The sequence below is a fragment of the Myotis daubentonii genome, chromosome 12, assembly GCF_963259705.1.
Source record: "Myotis daubentonii chromosome 12, mMyoDau2.1, whole genome shotgun sequence".
Lineage (NCBI taxonomy): Eukaryota > Metazoa > Chordata > Mammalia > Chiroptera > Vespertilionidae > Myotis > Myotis daubentonii.
In genome coordinates this window covers 73,834,707-73,857,392 of record NC_081851.1, presented here as the reverse complement: position 1 = coordinate 73,857,392, position 22,686 = coordinate 73,834,707, and positions in this window count along the sequence as shown.

The window sequence follows — 22,686 nt, the reverse complement described above, 5'->3', positions numbered from 1 at the left end:
TTGAACAAAGATTAAAAGTTTTCCTGTTTCTCTGAGCACCCAATGTTTTTAAGCCAACTGTTAAACAAATAAATAAATACAGATACATTAGGATTACCCCATATTCTGTACCTAGAGATCTCTGAAACTATCAAAACTCCATAATACTCTTATAGGACTTATGAATCCTTAAGAAAAGAAAATATACAAAAAGCTTACTTTGCGAAATAACATTAATCAATAATATAATAAAATGGTTGATGCTATAACACTCAACTATGTTGGATGTGTTTGATAGCCATGGAATGAGTCAGGCATTTACTGAGCACCTACTGGATAACAGAGCACTATCTTTGGGGATAAAATAATTTAAAAGATTCTCAGAGCTATAGTGAGATGAGACACAGGCACTTTGTAACGCTACCTGACACTAAACAATTTAAAAGACAACATCATACCATAGTCCAGGTTATGGCCATTACTTTCTAAAAGCATGGTAATTCTTATTTCTACTATAATTTGAATTTCTACTTTTTTCTGACGATCAAATGGCATATTCCTACAGGAGAGATCACGAAACTAGACTTTTCAGATTCAAAATAAGTTTCCTTACTGCACTTGTTTGAAATAACCAACAACTGCCTTGACCCCTGGGAGTGAGGCACACAAACACACGTGGTCGGATTCTGTACGAGCAGGTGAGGGATCAACGTTAGACTGTTCTTCAGGGTCTTCGTGGTTTTAATTTCCAAAGACCCCTTACACCTGACTCTTGGAGAACATGGAACTATATTAAGCAAGAATTTCAAAATAAACATGTTATTTTCAGCCATGCAATAGTAGATTGAGAAGGAACTTAGGAATCTTGCCGGCCACCCCCCCCCTTTTTTTTTTACAGACATGGGAAGGGGGTGTCCAAAGGGAAATGACTTGCTCAGAATCATACATCAGTTGAGCTCACAGCTCACCTTGAAGTCAGGGGCTCTTGACTGTATTCCACTGACCTTCAGTGGTCTCAGGAAGACAGCAGAGGAGGCCTCTGGAAGCAAGTGCTTTCAGTTTCCCTCAGACGCTGGCACATTCGCACGTGCTCCCCATGGGGTTTTGAGTTAAGTACTCAGCTGTTGTTGAAGCCACTGAGATTGGCGGTTGATCCCTCCGTTTATGTTGGTCTCCAACCCAGTAAACAACCCGGGCTCAGTCCTGACCGAGGTGCGCTCTTTGTTCTTGCTTCCCCGGGATGCTTTTCCCTCGCTGGAAAGATGTTCTGAAACCAGCAGGAAGGCACAGGGACTTGGTCTTTCTGAATATCTCATTTTCCAGAGGTGCCCTCCAACGGAAGCATTATGTTCAGTATTTCTAACCTAGAACACGCTTTATTTCATAGCCTTTCATTAAGCGTTTTAGAATTCAGAGATGGCATCCAACAGTTTTTGAAGGAATGCTTAGGAAAGATCTGACAATCGCTAGGCCAGCGGTTCTCAACCTGTGGGTTGCGACCCCTTTGGCGGTCGAACGACCCCTTCACAGGGGCCTAAGACCATCCTGCATATCAGATATTTAAAGACGATGCATAATAGTAGCAACATTACAGTTATGAAGTAGCAACGAAAATAATTTTATGGTTGGGTCACAACATGAGGAGCTGTATTTAAAGGACCAGAAGGTTGAGAACCACTACTCTAGGCAATGCTAATGGCTCTAATAAAGGAATGCTTAATGTGTGTCTAAGGGTCTACATCAAACTCGCTTTATTAGGCTATCCTGAATTTTTAAATGATCACAATTGGCTTCCATCATTCTGAAAATTTGAAGTAACATGTTTCTTTTTTTTAAATTTATTGGGGTGACATTGGTTAATAAAATTATATAATATCAGGTGTACAATTCTATATCTCATTGTGTGTTCATCACCCCAAGTCAAGTCTCCTTCCAACACTATTTATTCCCCCTTTACCTTCTTCTACCTCCCCTCTTTCTTTCTGGTAATCAACACATTTCTTGATCATCCTAAAAATTTATGAAGAAAAGGAAACTTTGAATATTTCAAGCCATGTTCATTTTTCCTTGAGTCATAAAAGTTGTAGCCACAACCATCTTTGCAGCCCTATTCCTTCCTCCCCAGCTACCATTTCTAGATTTAAAACCCTGGAAAAAGTACAATTTCACCAGCCACCACTCATACCCAGTGTCAGCAGCTCATATAAAACCTGGGAAAATATAGTTGGGATTAAAGAAATCTGTAAAACTATGAAGTGAGGCCATAGCATGTAAAATTCAATTCCTTTTACTGAGTACATAATTTATTAGGAAAGCTCTTTATTTATAGGAAGTGTGCTTGACACCTTATCCTTGGCAACTGCTTACATTTTTTAGAAGAACGAAAATGGATAAAATGTTTCCCAGTATAAGAATTCATTAATTTCTTAATAAATATCTCTAGGTCTATGCTTCATACCCACTCCTCTAACCACAAGCACAATTCTCCTTTCCTACCTTTCTCCCTCAAGTAAGTCCCCTTCCTCTACCCAGTATGGGGCTAGAGCTAACAGGGGTGTATCCCTACTTCTACCCCTGTCCCCACTGTCTCCTCCTTCCTCCAGGCACCCCATCCCCACTATTACATTCACTGCTAAATAACAAGCATTTGGCTTCTAGACTCTCATTTCAATTCTCTCCTAGTTCAGTAAGCCGTGCTCAACTTTGTCGTGAATCAGGATTTGGTCTTTTTTCCATGGCTATTTTCTCAGGAAAACATCAATCACCCCAATTTTGAACAACTTTGCAAACAGAAGGAGCCCTTCATCTTCAGACCCCTTTTGAGAGGTGTCACTGTCACCAGCACTTTCTCTTGGCCGGAGCCCCCCTCTCTTCCCAGACATATATTTCTTGTGTATCTGGCGCTTCCTGACACCCTGGGTTACGGAATTCTCACGAACGCCCTTAGCTGGCTGTGTGCTGAGTGGGGCTGTGTGGGCAGCAGGACTCGGGTGCAGAGATTAGCCCCAGATCTTCCAAGATTGTTGTCCTTTGCACTTGCCATTTCGTTTCTGGAAAGGGCACGCCCTGACTTATTTTCTCAGATGGAGCTCTGAGATACTATCTCACACTGTCATGTCTAGGGTTCCTTTCTGTTCTGGGGAAAGGATAGGAAAAGCTTCACTCATTCATTTCAGAGGCAAAACTCTGGATGAGGCAGGAGAGTGTGGTGGGCTTTGATGGGTGAAGGGCAACATGGGAAGGGAATAGAGGGAAGGCCCCGCCCCAAGTCCTACACATAGACATTCTAAGGCAGCTGGCCATGATGCTGCCCTGGGTTCTCCAACTCTGTCCATACCTGCAGCTCTGTTGGTAGCCAAGGGGCTGTCTCAGGCCAAGAGCAAACTCATCCTGTGGTCTTTGAGGGGCGTTTCTGTGTAGATGATGGGGGCTGAGGTACAAATGTTGGTGACCCAAGTTTACGATCTCATCAATTTCTTATGTAAAACTTTACACCCAAGGCCATGTGTCCCGGGGCAAAGCCCAGATTGTCTCTTCCGAATTTATTTGTGGAGACTTTTATGTTGGACAAAGCAATCAAACTTTAAGGTTTTAAAAATGTATTTTGAGAAAATATCAAGTTCAAAAGAACTTATTTTAGGATTTGCATTTTGATCCATTGTCCCAAATACTAATAGCAGGTCCATCAGGCAAATCCTTTGTTGGAACCCAAGCGAGGGAGCACGAAGACAACAAGTGTGTAATGTTAAAAGTGGGGATGAACACTGACTGGTTTGGCTCAGTGGATAGAGCGTCGGCCTGCGGACTGAAAGGTCCCAGGTTTGATTCTGGTCAAGGGCATGTACCTGGGTTGCGGGCACATCCCTGGTAGGAGGTGTGCAGGAGGCAGCTGATCGATGTTTGTCTCTCATGGATGTTTCTAACTCTCTATCCCTCTCCCTTCCTCTCTGTAAAAAAATCAATAAAATATATTTTTTTAAAAAGGGGGGGGGGTGAGTTAGAAGGGATTATTTTTCCCCTCTTGGTACATCTTTACATCTAGACAAAAGTAAAATCAATGCAATGTTTTGAGTTGGTGATTTATTCATTTACCCTGAAAAACATTATTTATCTCCTCAATCTTCAACGTAAAAAAAAAGAAAAACTTACAGTGCATGGGCTGATTCTTCTCTGCCTGGGAAGCCCATTCCTCTTACCCACACCCTGTGCGGAGGCTCCGCCCTCCTCCTGCTGGAATCTCCTGTCAGGGGATCTCTTCTCTAATGCCTTCCCGCTGCTCTTCATAAAAACCCTCACTTTGCTCTTCCTAGGCTCTGAGTCCCTCATGCTCTGCCCACCGTGTGTCTTTGTAACACCTGGTCCCATTCCCCAGCACTGTCTGGCCCTGGAGCAGCAAGCTGCCTTGGAAGAGAATGAGATCTGCAGTGGGACAGACCCTCAGCTCTGCCTCATCCATTTAGATGTGGAACTTTGGGCAAATTACTGAGTCCTAGGTTCTTTACTAAAAATGGGGAATAGAAATGTATCCCTCTCACTGACAATCATGTAAGGCATCTAGTGTAGCATTTGGCACATGCTTGGCTTTGCATTTATGTATTTTACATTATTTTAATGTCTTTGGTAGGTGAACGTTGCTTTTATTTTATTTTATTTTTCAATCCATTTAAAAAAAAAAAAAAAAAAAACAACCACCAAAAACCTTTATTGCTGAAAGTGTTACATAGGTCCTCCTTTTAGGTGAATATTGCTTTTAATTCATATTTTACCCCATCGCAGCTAAAGTAGAACTAAAAGACTAAAATATAGACTATACGAAAACTGACACAAATCTAGGTTTACTGCTTCCTAGTTGTGTGATTTGAGGAAATTTCTAAACTCTCGGTCTAAATTTCACTATTTAAAATTGGGCTGAATAACTAAATACCCCACAGGGTTGTGTGAAGATGAAATGTGTAATGTATTAAGGTAATTAACAAAGAGCCCCGGCTAATAAATATTCCACAAATATTAGGAATGCTCTTCAACATGAGATCCAGCCAGGAGCAATTATCTCTACATTTCCATTGGCCTCCCCCTCCCCAGAGCTCACTGTGTCCTGGGTAGGAATAGGGGGTGGGTAGGATAGGGGGTGCGGGGGGCAGGCTTTAAGGATTCTCTGGGCCATGGCCCTCATGTACCAAAGTGGAAGCTAAAGCTTGGGGCGCTCTGGGGCCTGCCGGCCACACAGGGAGCTAATGGCCAAGCGCACCGGCGTGCGGGCTGTTTCCACAGTTCCCCAGGGCCTGACCTCCCTGCCACCTCTCATTTCTGTGCCTTTTGACCTACAGGAGTGCACAGCAAGGCCTTTGACAAATAAACAGTGGCCGGGAGATTAAACTGCACCTGAAGCTGGTTACGCAGGTTTGCTTAGCATTTGCACCAAGGGCGGGCGGAAACTTGGCTGCACCCAGACTGCAAAGGGATTAACCCATTCCCAGACTCAGCCTGTGAATTACTGCCCCCTTAGTCCACACAGAAAGGGAGGGAAGAGCTACATCTCATTAAAAGAAACACAAGCCTATGCAAATATTTTAAACAGGCAACGAAAACCCAACAACAACAAATAAAGCAATTGGAAAGATGAAAGACGCCAAATATTTTTGGATGTACAGAAAAAAATACTCCACATTACCTCTGGCTGTCTCATGCATCACGCACCTGAAGGTAATATAGTGGAATACAGCGAAAAAAAAGGTCATTTTCTCTGAGAAATCTTGGGGGCTGCCTTAGCATTCTGCTGATCACCATCATGATTCAAACATCTTGATCTTTCTAATTACTCCACTCCGGCCAAACTGGGCTGCTCTCTGTGCCCTAAACAAGTTAACTGTTCTACTACCTCAGGACCTTTGCACATGCTATTCCTGCTGTTTGGATGGAATTCTCATGCACAGTGAGGTATCTCTGGCCATTTTTGTTAGAGCCCCTTCTCTCTCTGCCTTCTCATGGACATTCCCTCTTTCCTCTAGCTTCCTAAAACTTATTACCACCTACATTTATTTATTTACTCATCAGTATGTATTTATTGTCTTCCACTGCAGCCCTCCCCATATAAGCTCCTGGAGAGAAAGGATTTGTTCTATTCATTGGGTAGCCCCAAGGCCGGGGTCAGTGCAGGCACAGTCTAAGCATGTAATAAGTACTAAGCACACACAAGGGCATGTTTTGTGGAAAGTGAGAGGGTAGAGGGGTGGGGGAGCGAGTTGTGAGGGAGGAGGCTGCAGTGTGTCGCTAGAGCCAAAGGTCTTGAATGACTGGATAAGAAGTTGAACAATCCTGAGAGCAGTGGGTCTCTCTTGGAGAGACAATGAAGGTGTCGGAGAATGTACGTCCACAAGACAGTCCCAGGTGCAGACGATCCTGTAACAGCTCCCACGCCCCGCCTTGCCTAAAGAACACTGAGCTCTCAGCCTAACACTGAGGAGTGGGGTGACTCCACGTCCCTCTTACCACCTCCTCCACGCGGATTCTCTCATGCCCCTGTGGTCAAAGAACAAATCTGTCTTCCCACTTTACCTTGTCCAAAGGAATGGAAATATGATCTTAGATATCTGTGATGCTGGAGCATCGGAGAAGCTCATGTCCTTGCAAGAACAATCATTTATGTTAATGACCAGGCACCTGTAGCTGCTCACACGCACGAGCCAGCAGAATCGCCTGCTTTCCCACCAGGACTCGGGACCTGCTCGCTTCCAAAGCTCCAGCTACAGGCGGTGGCCGTGCATGTAAGTCTCCAAATCTGCAGTTCATTAAGCCCTGACTTTGCTACAATATTATTTTTGAAACTTCCCAATGGTCTGTTGTGAAGGAAAAGAATTCCCCTATGTGACACATGTTGGGTACATGGTGTAACAAATTTGGGGATTTTAGCCTCCCTTGACAATTACATTTCTTGCTCTATCAGCTGTTTTAACACATTTTCGTTGGGTTATTTGGGTTTTAATTGTATTTATTGCCAGACACTAGCTAGCACATGGCATTGGGCTCCAAAGTTTTAAATAAGACTTGTTTGTACCGTTTATTTTGGGATGCTGTTTTTCACTTCCTATTACTTTTTTCCAATAATGTTATTGATGGAGAAGATGGTTTAGCGATGGTTTACCAGGGCTGGGCAAACTTTTTGACTCGAGGGCCACAATGGGTTCTTAAACTGGACCGGAGGGCCGGAACAAAAGCATGGATGGAGTGTTTGTGTGAACTAATATAAATTCAAAGTAAACATCATTACATAAAAGGGTACGGTCTTTTTTTTTTTTTTTTTTTTTTTTTTAGTTTTATTCATTTCAAACGGGCGGATCCGGCCCGCGGGCCATAGTTTGCCCACGGCTGGTTTAGACTCTGAACCCAGGATCCTTGCTTAGGCGATTATCACACTCTAGCAGTTGGAATGTCTGTGCGTGTGTATGTATTATAATGTATTATATGTAAACCAGCGATGATTTTTACTTAAGTACATGCAGAAATAACCTCAACTGTATATATTTTTTGATAGACTCACCCCTGTGATACAACAGACGTGTGGTCTTGTGGCAAATTCTGAGCTGAGTTTAGATCAAAGTAAATGACAGACAGCGGTGTCTGTTGAGGAGTTTCAATGGTCAGCTGGGAATTTCCTCTCCAGTTACTGCCTAATGAACTGAAATCTCGCTGATGTGAGATGACAGGAACTGCAGGGTTTGGTGCGGTTTACCAGGTTTTGCCAAGGGAATCTATATCCCCTGGGCTGGAGGCCGAAGTGTAGAATGACTTTTTGCCCAGGCCTGTGGGAGTACACGTGCCTTCTTCCATCCTGAGGATGTTTGTTTCACTGGGAAGATGGGGAAGAAGCTATTAGTAACACCATGTTGATCTCTTGTCGGAGGAGGGGAAATTGAGCCACCGGGTGAAAAGAAGAAGAAGGCGCGGAAGGAATGGCTGATGTGTCTGTGATAACTCTGTTTACAGGGGTGAGAGGGGTCAGAGTGGCATTACTCAGGAGACTGGTTTGAACAGAATGTTGCAAATCACTTTCGAGATTTTTTTTTTTTTGGACTTCCCCATATTTTTTGGTGCTTGGAGTCAGGATTACTGGCTTTGGTAATTAATCCTTCCCAGCCTGCATTCTTTGCTACTGAGCGTAGCAGTGATTCAGGGGCCCAACCTGCTAAAGGGAGATAACGCTGGACCTCTGGCATGGAGGCCTCTGCCTCACTGAGCCAGGGACACGCTCTCCAGGAGCGCAATTGGTAAAATCAACAGAGTTCGGACAGCTGGAGAGGTAACTCAGTATATATACTCTGGGCGTTTGGAGGGCATTTTAAGAATATACAAAGAAAACACCCATAAGTGTGGAGCACAAAGTTACTTGGGTTTGTGTGTGAGTACAGACATGGGCTCTTAAAGAGCTGTGATCTTTTCAAAGGAACCACTGATTGCAACATGAGTTTATCACAGAAGATCTTTCATGTCTGCTACATTTGCCTGTTTATTTGGCTTGTGTTCATTTCACAAGCGCCCTGTGTTAATATCACAGCTATGCATGAAGGAATTCTCCTGGTTTGGTTTGACCAGAGCTAAGATGTTTAGGATTATCTTGCGCAATTGACTGTCGTTATCTTTGTGTTTCTCTGCAATTAGTTACTATGCCTTTAGACAACCCCTAGGCGTCTAGGGAGATGGTGTTGATAAAATGCTCCCTTTGCTCTCTATAGAGAAAGAGGATCGCTTTTCCACTGTGAGACCAATTAAGTTGTATGAGAAGTTAACACCAGAGTGGCCCCCTATTGAAGGAGTTAAAATAAAGGAGCCATGCTCCCTAGCCCGGGCACCAGCCCTTGGCACAGAATAGGAACCTTAAAAAAACAAACAAACAAAAGCATTTGAGTGAGTAAATAATATTAAAGAGTGATTTTTCTATTGCTTTAAAATACTTTTATTAGTGACTGAAACAGTGTAACCTCGATTTTTGAGACTAGAGCAGTGAAATATTTTGAGCGAGTTTGCCCTTGTATTTTTCCATCTTCATAAACATGAAAACCTTTCTATTTCTTTGAGTTTAAAGATGGTCTAAGGTGGGCTGGTGCAAGAGTGGGAGAAGCATCTCCTGTTTTGAGAAACAAAGGACAGGTATTTTTCTTGTCCCTGCCACCGCCTATGGCCTCAGGGCAGCCTGAGTCCCTTTACCATGTCCCTCTCACTCTGTCCTGGAATCCTGGTCACTCTGTCCCCGTAGAAGGCACATTCCTTGGAGTGAGGTTTATTTAAATACATCACCTGCCTGTGTATCCCTAGGGTCCACTTGATGCCTGTAACATACTAGGAGCTCAAACATAAGGGATTGAATGAATGATTAAATGGCAGAATTCTGAAAGCCTTTTTGAAACTACTGCATCCCTTCAGTTCTTGTGTGTCTGTGTCTCACCCAAGATGTTACTGCGCTCATCTAATTGTGTTTTTTCTTAATATGTTTCATCTAAATTTAATTTTGTGCTCACGCCCACGACCTTACACCTCATAGCCACCAGTCTCACACACATGAACAGTCTTACACACACTAATCACAGTAGCTACACATCCTGTAGCTACTTTTTAGATTTTAAAAGTTAAAACTACAGCCCCCAGACTTATTTCATTCGCAGCGGTTTAGCCTCTAATGTCAGACACCTGAACCCTCTGTCAGCGAAGCTCTGGCCTGCGGGTCATGCTCAATATTTTGTTTTTAGGACTCAGCGTGACCAGTTGTAAACATGGAAAGACATTGGCCCTCATCCTCAAATTCTTTGCTCAATTAAACCTCCTTCGCCTGGCAGGCTCATCCTAGGGCAACCCTCAGAATCCTGACCTTTATTTATAGCCTGAAGTTCCTGGAGACTCAGAGAAGGTGGGTGAGTCATGAATCAAAACCAAAACAGTTTTCCTTTAGATCAATGTTTCAGTCTTGCCTCATTTTGATGCCAAAATCCCTAGATTTGGAGTGTGTGTGAGTGTGTGTGTGGGGGTGATGGGCGGTATGAAATGAGCGGACTTCCTTCTGTGCTGTATAGCACACCATGAACTTTAGAGGGAGGATTTGCAAGTTGTTTAAGGTCTAAAATATGTGCTCCCTGCCTTTCTAGTACACGTGTTTGAGGCTGAGAATCTTATCAGTAGATAAGGGCAGAGAGGCTGCCATCCCACATTCCACAAACTCACTTCCAGATGGTTTCAGACTCGGGGTGAAAAACGCGAGCTCTTCAATCAAGCCAAACAGCCCACACCTTTATTGCCCCATTTGTTCAGCAGCCTGTCAGGGGCCTCCTAGCATCTCAGCATCAGCCACGGGGGCAGCTGTTTAGTCAACTCCTCCGGGCGGCGTTTGGTGGGGGCAATTCATTTATGATGAAAAACAAATCGAAAGCCCCAAGTGTTTTTTTGTTCTTTCGCTTCTTTAGTGGTTACCGTTATCTGGAGCTTCTGAGTCAGTCCAAATAGCAACGGGGATGGGTTTTTTTTTTTTTTCAAAGGCGTCGCTTGATCTTTTGTGCTGTTACTTTTTCTTTCTTTCCTTTCTATTTTCCTAAATCAGTCTGGTTATCTGACTTGAACGGGCAGAGATTTCCTTTCCTGGGTGCCAGGAAACAATGGCATTCTTCTGGACTCTGTGTGTGTGTGTGTGCGCGCGCGCACGCGCGCGCAAGTGTGTTGTAGAAATACGACAACTGCAGTATTAAATTCTTATAACAGTGACAAAGTTACATGTTGTTCTGTTCTGTCCCAGGTTAAAATTTGGTTGTGAATAATTTTGGGCCAATTGAATTCTAATAAGAATTTTAGAATTGACTCCAAGACACCTCTATGCTATGCCTTAAGGAACACAGAGAAAGAGAACGTAGGTCCCTAGCTTTGAGAAATTTATATGGAAAGCATACACTGATATTTTTCTTAACCTTTTTTTATTTGGGAATAAGGCTTACTTTCACTAAGATTTGCAAAGATATTACAGTACCCTTCACCCGTCTTCCTCTAATGCTAACATCTTATATAACCATAATATCGAAACAAATAAATGGATGTTAACACGCTACTGCTAAGTAAACTACAGACTTACACACTTTGCCCAGTTTTTCCACCAAAGCTCTTTTCTGTTGGGGGTCCAATCAGGATCCCACACATTGCGTTTAGATGGCACATCTCCTTGCCCTCCTCCAAACTGGGACAGTTTCTCGGTCCTTCTTGTCCACCATGACCTTGACACGTTTGAGGATAGTGGTCGGGTTGTTTGAAGAGGGTCCTCTATACTCATCCTTTCAGCACCTGCAGAGGCTCGGCCTCTTTTGAATGCTCTCCAGAGGCGATGGGTGAGACTTGTAGTCATATGTACTTAGAGCAGGAGCCAAAGGGCCCCTTCATTTTTAAAATGTAGAAAGTACGGTCTAGCTAGCCCTAGTTGGTTTGGCTCAGTGGATACAGTGTCAGTCTGAGGACTGAAGGGTCTCAGGTTCAAATCCAGTCAGGGCACATGCCTGGGTTGTGGGCTCAATCCCCAGTAGGGGGTGTGCAGGGGGCAACTGATCAATGATTCTCTCTCATCATTGATGTTTCTCTCTCTCTCTCTCTCCCTCCCTCTCTGAAATAAATAAATACACACACACACTGCACTGCACATGATTCCCTGAGCCCCAGCACAGAGCCCGCTCAGCAGGCACCATGGATTTACTGAATTGTGCTCCAGACACTCAAAGTGCTGTGAATGGATAAAGAATAGACTCCAAGATAAGAGCTAAAACTGCATAAAGAAGGAAGAACTGAGAAAGTGTGAGTGAGGTCATGAAAAAACACCAGATTCCTACCAGCAGCCCAAGATGCTGATAGCAGAGCCACAGCTGTTGGAGAGTGGGCCTACAGGAGCGTCTGGAATAGTGGCTAATGGTTCCCATCCAGTGGCACGTAACTTTTTTTACTCCTTTACTCACAATCCTGCCAGAAGGGACCTACCTGTCCCTTGATCTCAGAGTACTTTCTGCCCATCTAGATCCCTGAGACCTGAAGGCAGAATGTGAGAGTCAGTTCTTTCTCACTGTGTCTCAGTTCAGTCTACCCAAGTTCACATACCCTCTGCTAAAGGCCACACAGGACTGAGCAAAGCACTGTTATCCTCATACCTTGGGGTTTTAATATGAGGAGTTAATAATTGAGTCTAATCGTGCATCCTTAGCCATCTTGAGTCCTTGTGTAACTAAATCACAGAATGTATTAGAGAACAAATTCATGCCTTATAATTGTCAGGAATTCACACTTGGTTTTCAATATTCTGTGCAGTCCCTCCCCTTGGACATAGCAGGGCTTTCTCCTGGTATCCTCTGTTGGCATTATTCCAGCGTGTACTGGGTGCCACTGAGTGGATTCACCTTTTGCTTTGGAGCAAATACAGAGCAAGAAGGAAAGTAGCCTGGGAATGAAGAGTTCTGGGTTCTAGCTCCAGCTGTCCCACCCAGTGATGATGTGACTTGGGGAAAAATGGCTACACCTCTATGTTTCAGAGTTTCTCCCAGCTGTGCTCTTGCAGAGTTCAACCTGATTGATGGTTTTTAAACTGAATAATAAGAAAGAACTTTAGAGGTAGCTCTGGTGGGGATAGAAGAGGGTCAGTGAAATCTTTGTTGCAAAATATTAAAAACAAAAAGTTGGAATCATGCTCCAGGTGATGTATTGCATAGTATTAAAAAGTGGGGATTCTGGCCCTAGCTGGTTTTAATCAGTGGATAGAGCCTCGGCCTGTGGACTGAAGGGTTCTGGGTTTGATTCCGGTCAAGGGCACATGCCTGAGCTGTGCGCTCGATCCCCAGTAGGGAGTGTGTAGGAGGCAGCCAATCAATGATTCTCTCTCATCATTGATGTTTCTATCTCTCCCTCTCCATTCTTCTTTGAAATATATATATATATATATATATATATATATATATATATATATATATATATATATATATATATATATATATATTTTTTTTTTTTTTAAAGTGAGGGGTCTGCCATCATTCAAATCTGCTTTCATATAGTAGTGCAGCTACTTACTAGCTGTGTTCCTGGGGGGAATTCGATTAACCTTCCAAAGTCTTGGTTTCTTCATCTTTAAAGCAGAAATAACAACCGTGACTCCCTCTGGCGTGGTTGGGGAGGAGTAAATGAACTGTGCAATGAAAAGTGCTTTGCACAGGCATCGGGTGCATTCTAAGGGTGTTATTACTCATCGAAGCCCTTGCACCCATAATGGTCTGTGCTCCTGAGAGCTGGCCCCGGTGACCATCTTCTGCAAGGTCCAGGTGCCTTCTAAACCCGAGCTGTCAGTCTGGTGGGACAGGAGGTCACCCCAACGCCGGAAGCAGGAGAAGGTCTGTGAACATGCTTCTGAGTCTTCAGAGCTGGAGAGCTTGTGAGACGTGATGGAACTTTCCTCTGACTGGCATAGGACGGTGGGGAGGAGAGACCTGGGATGTTTCTGTCCTCGGCCCCCTTTTACTTTTCTTGCCCCGACTGTGCAGGACTATTCCGGGCCCATGTATTTTGGGAGCCATAATGAGGTGCTTCTCATCACACCTTGCCATTTTCAGGCAGCTTTTACTAGCCGCCTGGACACGGGGACAACCTAGTAATTTAAGAGCTATAGTGGACTGGGCTGGAAATAGAGGCCGGCGCTGCAGCCGGGTGAGGTGGGAATGGGGGGGGATTTCTGTTCTCCCCTTCCTAAAAGGGGGAGGCTAAAATGGCTTACAGTCACACCCAGAAATCTTCACAGAAGATGAGAAAGCAAATTTTCTTCTTTCTGTACCACACCGTGCCTGGAGAGGACTAAAGAATGGATGATCTAAGCAGCAAAGAACCAGTTTCAGTAGATGTTGGAACCATGGGCTCTCTTCATCAGTCAAAGAGCAGGGGCTGTCCCCATTTCCCCATTACAAATCATGCTGAGCTCAAGTTCTACTGGAAATGGGATGCATTCAAAGAAAGTCAAGCTGTCACATCAGCCTCCGAGGCAAATACTTCTAAATGCCTTCAAATTCCAAATGACCCATCGTTCCGTCTTTGCCTACAGCACGCAACACTCTAGAGCAGCGGTTCTCAACCTGTGGGTCGCGACCCCTTTGGGGGTTGAACGACCCTTTCACAGGGGTCGCCTAAGACCATCGGAAAACACATATATAATTACATATTGTTTTTGTGATGAATCACTATGCTTTAATTATGTTCCATTTGTAACAATGGAATTGGGGGTCACCACAACATGAGGAACTGTATTAAAGGGCCGTGGCATTAGGAAGGTTGAGAACCACTGCTCTAGAGTTTCAAAGCTCACCTTCCTGGACATGATTGCCCAGAGCCTGGGCACTTTCCTCTTTAAACTCTGAAGCCGTGAAATAATTTTATGGTGCAAGTATTTCTGGATCCACAGTCTTGCACCCAGAAAGTACCTATTTTCTGACACCCTATTGCAGAATCTTTGCAAAAACAGAGTGCATCTGGATGCCTAATTCAAAGCACCTCACATATTCCCTTCTCATGTGGCCGGGGATGGTGGGGGGGTGGGGAGGTGGGGAGGAGAACCAGGCTGCGCACTAACATTTTGCTCAAGTTTTCAAACAAGAATGTTGTCCTGACTTCAAACCCAGGATAAAGGAAATGCTTGTCTCCAGGAGCTTGACACGTCTGCGGTCATATTTCAGATACAATTAGCCCCCACTGATGGTGGTGGTTGATCTAGCCAACGAGCAGCTAATCTTATCTGCGGTTCACAAATGGCTCAGATGGTAGCTTGTGACTTTGATTACTGGAAGGCTGGACCCCATCAGACAGCTTTGCTCCAAACAGTGGTCCTTTCAGCCTCCTGCGCCTGCAGATCAAAGCACTCTCCCCTCTCCCTATCTGCAAGGAAGCTCATTAGAGGGAGGCTGTCAGGGTTATAATCATGCAACAGTTTTACTTCTGGGTTATAACGCTTTCCCCTCCTTAGCAGCCTGTGAGGTCCAAAGTGAGAGGGATAAAGGAGGTACCGATGACATCTGATACATTTAATAGGCTCACTGGTGGCTGCCTGGGCCCCAGCTCTCTGCCACTGCTGCCTGACTGACTTCTGAAGGCTTCCCCTCCCCAGACTTATCGAGATCGTACTTTAGTCCTGAGGGAGAGCCCTCTATTGTCCCTTAACAGTTGCTTTACTTTGAGAACAGAAGCAACTAACATAGGAGTCCAAAGATCTGCCTTTACATTTCTTCCCTTTCACTCAATACCTGAATGAACTGAGGACATTTTGCTGTAATCTCCAGTTTCCCTTGTGAAATGTGCAATGAAGACTTTTCTTATTGGAATTAATGAACAGTTCTCCAAATTCCCCTCTCCCAGAAGCCTTCTATTAAGTCCTTCCCTTCCTCTCTCCTCCGCAACCCCTCCCTACCTGAGTTAAAGCACTCCATGCCGAGTCACTGCCCCCTCATCTCTATTCCCATAGGGTTTCCACGAACACTTCACTACTCATGCCTGTTTTCCTACCAACTTGCCCTTTTCCTTCCCAAGAGACAGGGGAATCCTCAAGGCATGGGGGTCTGAGGCTCCTTATACCAAAGGCTGCCTCCACCTGATACTCAGCCGATACTGTGGGAGTGTTTGTTGTTCACAGTGAATAGAGTGCTGCATACATACGTGGTTTGCAAAGCACAATGGGAGGGGCTGGTATTTATTATTGGACATAGAGCCTCTAGGGCTTCATGGGCACCCGTGTCGATGACGACCCAGTAGAATATTCTGGGGTGGAGCCCAAGAGTTTACATGTCTAACAAGTTCCCACTTTGAGAACCACTGGTATAATCCACTCTTCCTATTTATAGATGAAGAAACTGAGGCCGAGATTGGAGAAGGGGCTTGTGCAAGGTCATGTCATTAGTCCAAGGCACTTGATGTGTTCTTATTTCCAGTAGTTGATTAAAGTAAACTCTGTCTCATGTTGGGATATGTGTGTGTGTGTGTGTGTGTGTGTGGTGTTTTGAAATGTAGAGGGAATAGATCTTTTTGTTTGTTGTTAATCTGTGACTAGCTTCTTAAGGCTTCAAACTTGGGTCTTTTCGTTATAAATCTCATGATCATTTCACAACATGGCCATTTCACAACATGCTGCTTTCATGTTAAGAAGCGCGGTAGTCATGCTGCCAAGAAGCTGGCTCAATTGTTATCTTTATTTGTCTCTTTTATTCCTTAGATTTATTGATGCTGTTAGCAATATCTGAGGAGAATGCATAGGGGAGCCCAACTCACAGGAAAATGAGAGGGACTCTGAGGACCGCAGGGCAGGCCTGGCCTCTCCAGCACTTGCCCCGGAGTAACCTAAGTCAGGTCCTTCCCCATGCACGCCGGTGGGAACGCACAGCTCTTGTCAGCAGCTGCCATTACCCACAAGAATGAGAAACAGCCCTGGACTGTGGGGGTGGGAGGGTTAGAGCTGGAGAGGCCGAGGTTTAATTTTCACTCCGTCATCTCCTGGGTGAGGTAAAATTGCTTAAGGGATTAAGCATCAGGGAGACTCAGTTTGCTACTCTGTAAAGTAGGAAACATGTCTATTTCACAGGGTTATTGTAAACCTTTTAAAAAGTAATCTTTAAGCTTCTTATACTTCCCAAAACATACCCAGAGCTTGGCCATCCCATCTTCTTTCTTCCTCTCTTCATGCCCTCCCCACCTTCGCCCACTATCAGCTAGAAACCAACACTGGCATAACACGAGTGAAAAATGTAACCCAGCTGGAAAAATAAGCGAAATACACTGTTTTTAAAAACAAAACATACGTTCTTCTGATTTACTTGCTGTTATTTCCTCAACATTAATTTAACTATGTATTATTTTTCATGGAAATCCACTTAAAACTTTTAAGAAAGAAATGTTTTGTAGTTAAAATAATTACCTTTTCATTAACTGTAATTTGGGAGTCATTAGCACTAATTGCCATTATAATGGAATTTATGTCTGACACGTTATAGTTCATGTGATGACAGAGAGCCAAACCCTCCCCCGGAATCAGGGACAGGCTTATCAGAATATTAATCTCTTTCAGTTGCTCTTTAAAAGAATAAATAACTAATCAGTCACTGACTGCTAATATAATATATAACCCTTCTGCTAAGATGTATTAGAATTTGAGCTTCAGCAGAATATATTTATTTAACTGACAGAAATCATGACTCTATTTGTTTTACGTGACAATGCAGTAAAAAACCAGACTAGCTATAATGCTTGGAAAATTGAAAATTTTGACTAGTTAATTTTTAATTAAACTTTGTGAGAAATAATGAATTCCTCAACTCCATTTTAAGCATTGACCATCTCTCAGAAATGGTTGCTGATCACCCAGTCTTAGTAAGTGGTCTCTAAGAAACATTCTTAGATCCGAGTTAGGCTTATTATTAGAGTACAATTATTTTTTTTAATATATTTTATTGATTTTTCACAGAGAGGAAAGGAGAGAGATAGAGAGAGTTAGAAACATCGATGAGAGAGAAACATCGATCAGCTGCCTCTTGCACATCCCCCACCAGGGATATGCCCGCAACCCAGGTACATGCCCTTGACCGGAATCGAACCCGGTACCTCTCAGTCCGCAGGCTGACGCTCTATCCACTGAGCCAAACCGGTTTTGGCTAGAGTACAATTATTTTGACCATCAACTCTCATAGCATCTAATTTCAGATGCAAAAGTTCTGAAAATTTGGGCAAATGTTTTGTTGACCTGGACTGAAACTAACTGTTTTGATTATGAATAAATCTTAGATATTACTCAGCTTTGTTGTAATTCATTTTTTCTCTGGAATAAAGGGAATAAGATCCCATTGGGAGAGAACAATTAATTCACGTTAATTCTGGTTGATTTGGTGTTTATGGGTATACTCCAACAGCAAGTGTAATCTCTATCCGTCTATTTCATCAGGATAATACTGAATTCCAACTAACAGAATCGGGACTAGCTGTTCTCTTCTGGGGAGCAGCCGGCCATTCTCAGCACAAGGTGTTGTGTGAGCATTAGCAGCATCCTAGAGGGGGACCTGTTTCCATGTGGAGGGACTTTTGGCCAATGTAACAAAGTAACTCCCCAGCCCTCTCTACACTTCATTCCTTTGGAGGAGGAGGGAGTTACCCAATTGGTGAGCTGGGAAAAGAAATTGAACCCAGCATCATCAACTGTCTCTTTAGAAACCAGCCTGGAGAAATAAGTGGAATACACTGTCTTTAAATACCATCTGGTTTGCTCTCAATTTGTTTGGAGAGCAAACTTGGATCAGGCCCAGGCTCAAAGAATTGTTAAGCACTGCCTATTACTGGGTTGTAAACGTGTCCAAAAATTTGGGTGAAATATTCAAAAGCTCTGTTCTCTAAGTATCTTGTGAATCAATTCAGGATGGAAGGGGCATTTGGTTGCTTATTGGGTCTCCTATCAAACCCTGGGAGAGTCTGTGGGATCCCGGATTCTCTGGGGCCTGAGGCAGGCAGCTCGACTCATGCGTGGACACTTGAACCATGCCAGGGCTCAGGAAAGATGTGATTGACTCAAGATTGACCAGAGAGCAGAAGAACCAGTGTTTATTTGTCTAATAAGGCAAAAATAGGTTCTGTGAGTTCATGTCCTATTCATACAATCCATCCACACCTCCAGTGTACGTATGTATCTTCCCAGCCTTCTATTCGCTTTAGATCAGGGCTGCCCTCAGAGATGGGGTGAACAAGAGAACATGACATCCCAGTCCGTTACCGAGCTGTCCTGAGACCAGAACGAAGGAACATGGATGCCCTATGTGGAGACAGCAGCCACAGTTGTCCTTTGGGTGCGTGCCCGTAGCTGCCCTCCAAATATAGATGGGCCTTGATATGTTCTCTGAATAATTATCTTCTTGGAAATGGAGCTGGGACAGCAAGTACGAGAGTGGCTCTGAATCATGCTTTGCTCTGAGCTAGAAGTGGTCCAGGAGAGTCCCAGCTGAATGATGCTGCAAACAGTTAGAGAAGGGAAAGGCTCCTCCGGTGACTAAGCTCTGGCCGCCAGACACTTCCCACGACCCACCCTCCACTTGGTGGGCTTCTCTCTGAGTCTGACGGTGGCTCACGTGACCGTGTGATTCTGCAGAGAAGAATTTCACCCAGAGGAAGGGAGCTCACAAACTGTCACTTCTGTGAGATGTGGTTACTGAGGACTTCCCTGCCTGTGTTGTCAGGGTTGGCAATGAGACCGGGAAGCCTGTTCATGAACTAAACTGAGGTGACCAGATCCTTCTGCTGCCACTGGGGATGTTGAGGGTGAGAGAAAAGTCAGTGGAGTCCTGATTGTTAAGAATCTGGGAGGGCTTCCTCGTGCATGATTTCTAGAGGATTACTTCTTCTTATTCTTTTTTTAATCCTCACCCGAAGACATGCATAGAGATAGTAAGAGAGAGAGAGAGGGAGGGAGTGAGGGAGGGAAAGAGAGAGAGAGAGAGAGAGAGAGAGAGAGAGAGAGAGAGAGAGAGAGAGAGAAACATTGATCAGTTGCCTTCTGTATGTGGCCCTACCAGGGATTGAAACTGCAACCTAGTTATGTCCCTGACTGGGAATCAAATGGGCAACCTTCTGGTTCACAGGGCGATGCTCAACCAACTGAGCCACTCCAGCCAGGCCAGGGGATTATCCCTCAGGAACCATTATGTATCTTAAGACAACTTCCTACTTGTTGACAACCCAGTTTATATTAGACACCATGCTTGGCAATTTCATATAAGTTATTTTTTAAATATTTTTATTGATTTCAGAGAGGAAGGAAGAGGGGGAGAGAGATAGAAACATCAATGATGAGAGAGAATCATTGATCGGCGACCTCCTGCACACCCCGCACTGGGGATCGAGCCCGCAACCTAGGCATGTGCCCTTGACCAGAATCGAACCTGGGACCCTTCAGTCCGCAGGCCGATGCTCTATCCACCGAGCCAAACCGGCCAGGGCTCATATAAGTTATTTTGATTTCTTACAGCAACCCTGTAAACTCAAGTCCGTTGTTTACATTGTCATAAAGGAACTGGAGATCCGGGTGGTTAAATAATTCACCCGAGTGTGCTCACAGGAACAGAATGTCCAATCAGGGCTGCCCAACTTTAATGTCTAGGCTGCCTCCACGACCCATGCCGCCTCTCCCAGGAGCACAAAATGTACGGGAACTGAGAACGGACAAGCAGCTAGCACTGCGGGCTGGAGCCCGGCTGGCCTGGGGTGCCTCCCCCTCTCAGGCCAGCAGCACCGGATGGTGAACCTGCCTCTTATCTCCAAAACTCTACTGGGCACCTGCTTATCTGCAGATCCGCCACTCCCTCCTCCGCAGCCTCATCCCCACCGATTGCGTTTTTGGTTTAGCTATTTGTTCCACCCCGACGGCAGCATGTGGCTCCAGGGAGCCAAGCTCCTAGGCCAACAGGAGGCTTCTGCCTGGGACGTGCCAAAGAGCCTGATCTCTCGCCGATGAAGTACTTTTCAAACTATTTGAGAAAGCTCTCTCCCCTCTGCTGCCCCATGTCTTTCCCTTGGAGAGCCTGCTATTTTCTTTGAGTCCCAAATGGAGCTGTGTGACGGCCTCCGGGTTCTCAAAGGCCGAGTGCACCTCTTCGGGGGCACGCCTTCTCCACGCAGTTCTCACCAAGCCAGCCTGCCGAGCAATCACGTAACTGAAAGACAGAATTAGGCAGCGCTGGCAGGCCTCTGGCAGCAAGGAGCCCTCTGCTCGTGTTTTTCATTGAAAAGCGTATAGAATTACCTTATTGTTCCAGATATTAGCTTTCTGTGCCCAGCGCGTACATATTTAAACAGCATAACAAATGTGCTGGATTACAAAGCACCTCCATGCCACCAAGGCCCCTGGGGTGCCAAGGCCCAGAGACTTCCTTCCAAGTTTCCTTCCCCTTCGTCTCAGTGCCCGGGTGGGCCAGGCCGCCGAGTGTAATAGCCAGCATTCTGGGGATTTTTCAGGCCCCGTGTGTAAGACAACTTTCAGTTGACTGTGACAGCTGCTTGCAAAGGAGCGAACCCCCACTCCCACCCTTCCCTGCACCACCAGCACGTCTCGTGCCTCAGGCCAGGCAGGCTCCGTGCAGGGCTCTCTGCCACCCCAGGCTCCGGCTCCAGACGGTCCCCTTGCTTGCTCTGCAGAATGTTATCACTCTCGTGGCTCGGGGTTAAGGGTTGGGGCTGGGGTACTGTTAGTGTTTTCATCACTTGGGGAAATCTACAGGCTGATGATCACCATGCCTGCGGATCAAAGGCGAGGCGAGGCGCTATCTTGCTGCCGGGTGTGCTGTGGCTCTGAGCACGGTTCTGGGGCCTGACCCCAAGGTGAGCTGGGGAGGGAACGAGTCTCCAACGACAGAGGTCTAGGTGTGGGCTCATGTGCGATGGCGTTCTAAGAGCAAAGCGTGTCCCTTCCTTTTATCCGGCCTCACCATGCCTGGCCTGAAAAGCGTGGAGAGCCTGGAAACCCGTGTTGGATTGACGTGGAGGGAGGTGTGTCGCTGTGTAGAGAGATTGGCCTGGGGGAGGGAGGGGGTGTGTATTAGCATCCTAGGGCTGTCTCGGGCCTACTTTCTGACTTGGGCTCAGACCCAAGCTCCCAACACACTGACCCTCAACTGGTATTTGCACCGATAACGGCCCCTCCCAATTCTGCTGTGCGTCCAGGGGGGCAGGGGGTACCCCTATGACGGGCATCATGTGCTCTATCTTCCTGCAGGGGAAACCCAGCCTTTATCTCCAAGGCTCCACTCTCTGACGCAGGGAGCATGTTCATACTCCCTTAAAGGAGGACCCTGTCCCTTCCTCTGCCATCCCACCGTTAACCTTTTATTGGGGTGTTTACCACCAGCTGTTGTTTAAGTGTGTGTCACCGTGACATGGTGGCACCTCGGGGGACCTATTCGCTCTGTTCCTAGGATGGCAGCTGGCAGGCAGAGCTGCCTAGGCATCAGGTAAATGGGTGCAGATGGGAGAACAGGTAGATGAAAGGACGAAGGGTCCGCTGCTGCCTTGGAGGAAAAGCACCCCCTTTGGATGCAGGCGTGTTTCTGCAGGAGGCGATGGCCCTGCTCCTCGGCTGCTCCCGTTGTCCCACCGTGTCTGCAGTGGCTGGAGGGGGACCTGCTCTCTCCAGGTGTCAGCTCCCCTCCTCAGATTCACATGCTGTCCACTCAGCACTTTTGGTTCAAGGCCGTCGGCCTCACGTTGGTTAAAGCATGGAGTTTCTCACTGGAAGATGCTGTGGCCCCTCTTGTGTCCTGATGCCTCGCAACTTCGGAAAGTCTCTGAGGCCGTGCTTCTCCTCTCTGTACAAGATGCAGTTCTTATCCTACCAGATCCACGCAGCTGCGCCAGCCTTTCCTCTGGGTCTTGGCCAACCTCTCTCTAGATGAAGAGGCCTGAACAGGAGTTGGAGCAGGTCCTAAGGTTATGGTGCCACGCTGCTGCAGCAGCTGCTCTCCGCCAAGGGTTGGGCATCCTGTGCACGATGCCTACTCAGAGGGAGACTCACTCCTGGGGGCCCCGGCCCAGGGAAGCCAGATGGCACAATCCAGGAGTGAATAGGTGTTTACCAGTGGTAGACCGTGGACAGGAGAAAGCCATTGGAAAAGTTATTCTTTCCTCCCAACCTCATGTATTACTTTGAGACAGGTA